Genomic DNA, 8,016 nt, shown 5'->3' with positions numbered 1-8,016 from the left:
GCTTGAAGTGGAAGACATAAGGAGGACATTGTGGAGGAGTGGAAAAGCCTACCAAGCCATCCATATCTGATGCTCTCTGTGTCAGGTGCTTGCTTGCTAACACTGCCTTGTGTCAGCCTCTTAGGGTGCAAGGAGCGGAACCACCCATTTGGGAGTTGGACTCCCAGGTCTGCAGGTGACTTGGGAGCTAGGAAGGACTGACATGCCCTTGCAGGATGAAGTGTCCCACCCTACTTCCTCTTGTACTGGTTCCCTGGGCCTAGGTGAGGGGGACATGGAAGGAGGGTAGGCCTCAGTCCTCTGCCTGCTGAGAAAGGAGGGAGGAGCAGAGTTGGGGTTACACTGGGAGGTAGGAACTGGCAGCCAGGACAGTGAGGCCCAGGAAGGGCAAGATGGTGGCCTCCCAACCAGAGAAGAGGCCTGGAGTCATTATGAACTAGGCAGATAGGGTAGGAGAGCTGGGGAGCAGCAGGGGAGCAGGGGCCACTTGGGGTGCTGGGAGCCCGGGAGGCAGGCAGCGCAGGGGAGGCCAGGCTGGGCTCAGGGCTGAGCGGTAATTAAAGGAGACGTAGGGGGCTCCCCAGGGCCAGCGGGGCTGGTAACTGACACGCGGGCCCCATTGCTCCGCTCATATTTCTCGCCGGATCGATACGTTTGACTCCCGACAAGACAATAATCGCTTGTACGCGGCCGGCAAGTCGATCAAATACATTATTAGAGCGAGGTCCCCCGGGGGCCCGGCGGGGAGTGGGGGGGGAGGGAGAAGGCGGCCCACCGGGGACAGCAGAGCGGAAATCCTCACCCCTCAGGGCCCCCAAGCCTTGGCCTCTTCCTCATGGCTGCCCCTGGGGATCCTCTCTGTGGCTCAGTCCTCAGCTTCTCTCTCACTCCCACTGTCTCAGGTGACCTCTCCAATCAGTACCCCCCCTCCATCCCATCAAGTCTTTGCTTTGCATGGGGTGTACCCCACAGGTACTGCTGAAGTATGGGGGAAGCTCAGAGAGGTCCCCCAGCTGCCAGCTTGGCAGAAGATAGGGAAACCGGGGCAAGCCATATTGTGAGTCAATGGTTGGGCCGTGAGATGAACTAGGACCCAGGATGTATTAATACCAAGCTCTCTCTGCCCAGCCTCTCTCCTCCATCTATGGTCTCTAGCAAAGCTGGACCAGGGGCAGCCTCTGGGGGCTCCGGGACCCAGACAGGCAGATAAATGGAGGCAGGAATGGCAGACAGACACACAAACAAAGGGATGTCTGGCTGGTCCTTCTCATGCCCAGCCTCAGCCCTGGCCACCTCCTTCCTTGTGTTCCTGGCTTCTAGGCTTGTGCCTCCATTTCCTGTTTCCCAGGTACCCTCAGGATTGCCACTCTAGCAACCCAAAGTCAAGGTTAAGCTACAGTCACCTTAAAGTTCTTCCTAGGTGCGTTCCACATTCAGGGATTTAAAACATTTCTTTTTCTCTTTCTTCACCATCACCATGGATAATCAGTATCATTCCTGGTGTGTGTTCTGTGCTCTTTGAGCCAATACATTATTTGTGCTCTTCCTAAAATCTGAGGAGGTAAGGTCTGTTATCATCCCTGTTTTACCAATGCATTGGGGCTCAGAGAGGTGAAGTCACCTGCCCCAAGTCACAGAGCATTACAACTTGTGCTCTCTTTACTCTGCTACTCAGAGCCTTGACATACCCCTCATCCTGCGGTAACTGCACAAGTTCTTCTGCCTACTCAAGTCCATCAGAAACCCGCCCCCTCCGCCCTGCCATGGCCACAGCCCAACTCCCACAGCCTTGAATCTCTGTCTTCATACTTAGCAGTTCACTAGACTCCTGATCACATCAGCTCCTGGCTGAAAGTGGGCCATCGCTTCCCCATCTCCTTCCATTCAAACATGTCCCATGTGACCTTCAGGGTCAAGTCTGTGCTGGGGCAGAGGACTCAGAGAAGAACTATATCTGAGCCTGTCCTCAAGGAGTCAAGATCCAAGGGGAAGACTGGTAGGGATGAAAATACTCTCATAAACCATTACCAAGTCTGGTCCAGTGGTAGAATTCTTGTCTTTCATGAGGGAGATATGGGTTCAATTCCTGGCCAGTATACCTTGTCACTGGAGGCCAGTTTGTTGCTATAATATTAACAGGTTTCAGTGGCGCTTCCAGACTAAGACAGACTAGGAAGAAAGACCTGGTGATCTCCTTCTGAAATGCAGCTAATAAGCATCCTGTGGATCACCACTGTACATGGAGTCACCGTGAGTCTGGGACTACCTCAATGGTAGCTGACAACTACAGGTTCTGACCATTCTTAAATTCACAGAATACAGCTGTTAAAAGCAAAACAAAAATGTGGCTTTCTCCCCCATTTTGAGCTTACAGTCTTTTGAGAATGAAGTCATTTTTCTTTCAGTGAACAATTTTTATTGAAACTCTCAAAGATTGTTGCTGTTGTTTGGTGCCAACTCATACTGACCCTATGCACAACAGAGCAATATTGCATGGTCCTGAACCACCCTCACAATCATTCCGCTTGAGCCCATTGCTGCTGTCCTTATGCCAATCATTCTAGTCGGGGGCGGGTCTTCCTCTTTTTCACTGACCATTCACTTTACCAAGCATGATGTTCTTCTCCGGGGACTGGTTCCTCCTGACATATCCAAAGTATGAGAGACCAAGTCTCTCTATCCTGGCTTCTAAGGAGCATTCTGGCTGTACTTCTTCCAAGATAGATTGGTTTGTTCTTCTGGAAGTCCATGGTACTTTTAATATTCTTCTCCCAACACCATAATTCAAATGCATCAAATGATGAGTTGGGTACCATAACAGAAAATCTCACCTAACTGTACTATCACTCACAAGAATGAACTAACCCAAACACTACAAAACTCAAATTTCCATGTAATTGCTACAAGTGAATATAAATGAACCAAATCATTTTATGTAGCTTCCCTTTAAACATATAAAACAGAAGGGAACTTACATGGCAAAAGATATTCAAAACTTAATGAAAACAAAATTCTTAAATTTGTCAAACTTACATTTAAAAGATGCAAAATGCACTTGAAGTAATTAAATGACTCAAGCTGATTCTTGTTTTTTTCTTTTTAATTGCCAACAGTTTTAACATCCGCTTACCCCACCCCATGCATGGTATTCAAAAAGAACATAGTTTTTAATTAGAAAGATCACAAGGTAAAATGAGGAATTAAGTATTGAAATTAGGGAAAGGCTAGAGTTTCTTTTGAAAGGAATCTTCAAGTACTGATATGTATAGAAAAGAATAATAATCCTGGTTACATTTTCCCCGTTACTGTTTAAATGTACAGATTATAATACCCTTCAGAATAAAATTAGGGTGAAACAATTTTTTAAAGCCCATCAAATAAATAAAGAATTCTAAGTTGGGTAGGTCAGGCAATTTCATGACTAGGGAGAGGATGATATTTGTTGTAAGGTGGGTTGTGACATGTTGTGGAAAAGTGTTCCAAGGGGGTGACATTTCTGCCAGATCTCAATAATTGGTGAGGCAAAGGATGTGGTGAAGTGTATGCCAGACAATGGGAACCGAAGAGGGGGTGTCCCCAAGGCAGCAAGCAAGTTGACAGTCTAGGAGCAGAAAGGAAATTTGCATGGTTGGAGCAGAGTGAACAAAAAGAAGTTCCATGAGGTGGCAGGATAGACAGGACCTTACAGGTCATGGTAAGAATCTTTGAGTTTATTCCAAGTGCAGTGGGACCCACCAGATTTTAAATAGAGGAGCACCATGATTGATGGATGTTGTGATGTATGACTGTGATGTTTGGAAGCTAGACTGGAGGGCAAGAGTGTGAGAGGAAGCCATCAAGGTAAACAATCAAGTCCCTTCAGGACAAGTCACCCTTTAAGACTGAAACTCAAAGGGAACACATGAGCAGGCATGTAAGCTCTCTGGTGATCTCCTTGGTCTACATGAGAGTGGAAGCGGGGGAAAGGCAGTAATGAAGATATGGGCTGAGTTTGACCATGTTCCATAGACTCTTGTCGACCTTGAGATGAGAGAGAGAAGAGGAAGGGCTGGTTGGTCCGAAGTTTGGGGAGACTTGGGCTCTGACCTAGCCACCAAGGGCTAGAGCTAAGAGTGAAGCATCTGGCTGATATGAAGTGAGGGGAGACGCATAAGAATGCCCAAACTTACAGCTAGTACCCATTTGACCTAGCTTCAATGGCTTGATGATCAGAGCTCGACTAGAGGAAGATAAATAAATTTGTAGTGTAAATTGCTACAATTTGATGAGCTTGACCTATACTTACAGATGTAGTAACAAAACATACCAACCAAGAAGACGGAGTCTTCACATCTAAGATCAAGCCTATCACCTCTGTATACAGGGCAGATAGGGACAGAAACTTAGACATTGGCTACCTAAAATGAGGGGGCGATAAAGGCACGAAGTGTCTGGCTTACAAGTTTTCAAGAGAGACTTGAGTTTCAGAGTAAGGGAGAAGATAGAATCCCCACTGAATAGTTTTCATCTTGTCTAGATGGATCTGGTGAAATAAAATGGCGATAGGATTCAATAGTGAGTAATTGTTGTCATGACTAATTGCAATGGTCACAACTGTAAAGGCAGAAATTTTGTAATATAAGGGGTGGGTGGGGGGGGGAATCTTACAGTCCAGGAACAAAGGATCAACCCTAAGACCATCAAGGGAGAAGAGCATGAGCAGAATGTGGGACCCTATAATAGCATAGTGGTTATGAATTGGGCTGCTAGCCTCAAGATCAGCAGTTCGAAACTGCTAGAGGTTCTGCAGAAGAAAGATGAGGCTTTCTGCTCCTGTAAGATTTACAGCCTCAGAAACCCTATACTAGGGTCACTATGGGTCAGAACAAACTCAATGGCATGTAACAACAACAACAACATCCAGAGAAGCAGCGACACCAGAGATGGAGGCAAAGATGAGGACAAAGAGAGATAAAGCAACTGAGGACTCTAGACTCATGGAAAGAGAAAGGCTGTGTGCTAGTGATCAGGAGGCTGAGTTGCAGAATGTGCCCTTTGATTGTTTAAATGATTATATATTCCTGAGTGTTTCTGTGTGCATCAAAAAAAAAAAAAGAAGAAGAAGAAGATAAACAACACACACACACCAATTTTTTTGGTCACCATGAGTCAGAACTGACTTGATGGCACTTAACATCAACAGTAGATGAGGGTAAGTCTAAAAGTATTTGTACTAGGGTTCCAGTTCATACAATCATGAGTTTATGCCAAACAAAACTCATTTAAACATGTCTTTGCCATCAGTAGATTACTGCAGATGGTTGTCTTAGTAATACACTTGTCTTAGTTTCATTAGGGTACCTTCAAAAAATAGGTCAAACCCAATTCTCTCAAGAGGATCCACTGGTCCAGTTAAATTCAAGACAGAGAGGTCAATTCAGAAGGCTATGGTGACTGTTTATTATTATTATTAAAATGGGTCATCTTGATAGGTTTTCTCGAAGGACAGATGACGAGGAAGTTTTCTTCCCCAAACTCAAAGAGCATTTCAAAGGAATTTGAAATGGATTGTATTTCTAGTCCCTCTAGATTGCCCAAACTGCTATTTTGATGTAATATAAATGAAAGAACACATCATTATTTGGGGGAAGGATTGTTGCTGTTTTTTGTTGGATGCTGTTGAGTTGATTCCAAGTCATGGAGACCCTGTATGGGGTTTCCCAGGAGCTGCTGGTGGGTTTGAACTGCAGACCTTGTGGTTCACAGTCCATTGTTTATCCTATAGAGCCACTGTGCTCCCACTTAGTTTAAGACATGGATTTGGGAGTTAAAGAAGTCTGGCTTCAATTATTAGTGCCACCATTTATGAACTGTGTGACTCTGGGCAAATCTCAGATTCCATATCTGTAAAATGGAAATAAAAAGACCTACCAGGCAGAATTGTGAGAATTATATACAATTTTGTTGTTGTTGTTAAGTGCCGTCGAGTTGGTTCCGGTCCATAGCAACTCTGTGTAGGGTTTCCAAAGAGCAACTGGTGAGCTTGAACCGCCGACCTTGATGTGCAAACTGACTTTGCAGTCCAGCGCATTAGCCCACAGAGCCACGCCAGGACTCCTTATATACAGTTGTTGTTGTTGTTGTCAGGTGCCATCGAGTCGGAACCGACTCATAGCAACTCCATGCACAGCAGAATGAAACAATGTCCGATCCTGGGCCAACCTCACTACTGCCGCCACACTTGAGTCCATCAATGATGCTACCTGTCCAATACATCTCTTTAGGGGTCTTCCTCTTTTTCTCTGACCCTCCACCTTACCCAGCATGACATCCTTCTCCAGCGACTGTTTCCTCCGGACAATATGTCCAAAGTATGAGAGATGAAGCTTAGCCATCCTGGCCTCCAAGGAGCATTCTGGCTGCACTTCTTCCAAAACAGATCTATTGGTTCTTTTGGCAGTCCATGGCACTTTCAGTATTCTCCTCCAACACCACAACTCAAAGGCATCAATTCTTCTACGATCTTCCTTATTCACTGTCCAGCTTTCGCATCCATATGAGGCTATTGAAAACACCATGGCCTGGTTCAGGCGCACCTTAGTCCTCAAGCTGACATCTCTGCTCTTCAGTACTTTAAAAAGTTCCTGTGCAGCAGACTGTAAAATGGTAGTCCAGGGCCTGGCATAAGTGTTCAATAAAAAGTAGCTATTTATTTTTTAATCTTCTTTAAATAACTTTCTTGTGAATTGAGTGATAAATTACATGTGAGAACATCAGTTTTACACTCATCGTTTCATTGCAATGATTACAATTTCCTCCATGCATCATCATTCAACAGTATTTGCTTCTATTCCCTCTGTTTTGTTTTGTGGGGGTTTTTTTTGGCAGGGGGAGGGGAGTGTACACAAAAACACTCAGGAATATATAATAATCTAAACAACCAAAGGGCACATTCTGCAAGCCTGCCCCCCGGCTGCCAACACACAGCCTTTCTCTTTCCATGAGTCTAGAGTCCTCAGCTATTCCCTCTCTCCATGTCTTCATCCCTATCTCCATCTCTAGTGTTGTTGCTTCTCTAGATAGAGTCCCACATTCTGCTTGTGCTCTTCTCTGTTGATGGTCCTAGGGTCCTCTGTTCCTGGACTGTACGATTAACTACTCTCCCCTTTTTTGTTACAAAACTTCAAAAGTAGCTATTTATTAAAAAAAAAACAAAACAGTAGTGTGAGAGGAATCAGCTGTAAGGAGGCTGATGAGAGGTGGTGGTGGCTGGGGCTAGGGTGGTGGCAATAGGAATAGAAGAAGCAGTTTTGACAGTAGACCCAGCAGGATGTGGTGATTGGATGAATGTGGAGCATAAGCAGTAAGAATGCGGTCCAGGTAGATGCTAAGAATGAGGGAGGAGAGAGAGCTCCAGCTTGGATTAGAAAGACCAGAGTCCATATCAGTGGATGATATCAGTGGATGCTGTAGGTGGAAGGATTCTAAGCAGGGTGGTTCAGTGTAAGGAAGCACCATTGGAGACACTTATGTGGGAGACAGAGTGGTGGGGGTGGACTCTGGAGACAGGATGTGAGGAGGCTGGACAATAGTCCAGGCAGTGGGAATGAGGCCATGAGGATGAAGATCAAGACACAAACTGAAGATACCTTCTACAGGAGTGGGAAATGGGGGTTGGGCTGGGCTGGTTGGGTGGATACCGAAGCCATCATGGATGGAGAGTGGGAACTCAAGCCACGGAGCAAGTTTGGAGGAAGCTGCTGGGGTCAGTTCCCAGGAAGATCGGGAAGAGACATCTCAGAAGCAATAAGGTGCTTGATAAATTCATATGGACACCAACACTGCTCTTGACATTTCCCCAGTTTTCTAAATCCACCAGAATCACCAGTCCTTCACCTCAAGCAAGAAGAAATCAAGAAGTAATATGAGCTCTTCCTGCTGCGGGCTGAGTGCATTCGGCTCATGGGTCTCAGGGTCCCAAAAACTAAGGATTCTTCGCACCCCGGAGGCTGCACCGGTGGCTTTGCTACCATCACC

The sequence above is a fragment of the Chrysochloris asiatica genome, unplaced genomic scaffold (genome assembly GCF_000296735.1).
Source record: "Chrysochloris asiatica unplaced genomic scaffold, ChrAsi1.0 scaffold00168, whole genome shotgun sequence".
NCBI lineage: Eukaryota > Metazoa > Chordata > Mammalia > Afrosoricida > Chrysochloridae > Chrysochloris > Chrysochloris asiatica.
The sequence above is the reverse complement of the archived record's forward strand: the minus strand, read 5'-3'. Positions refer to the sequence as shown.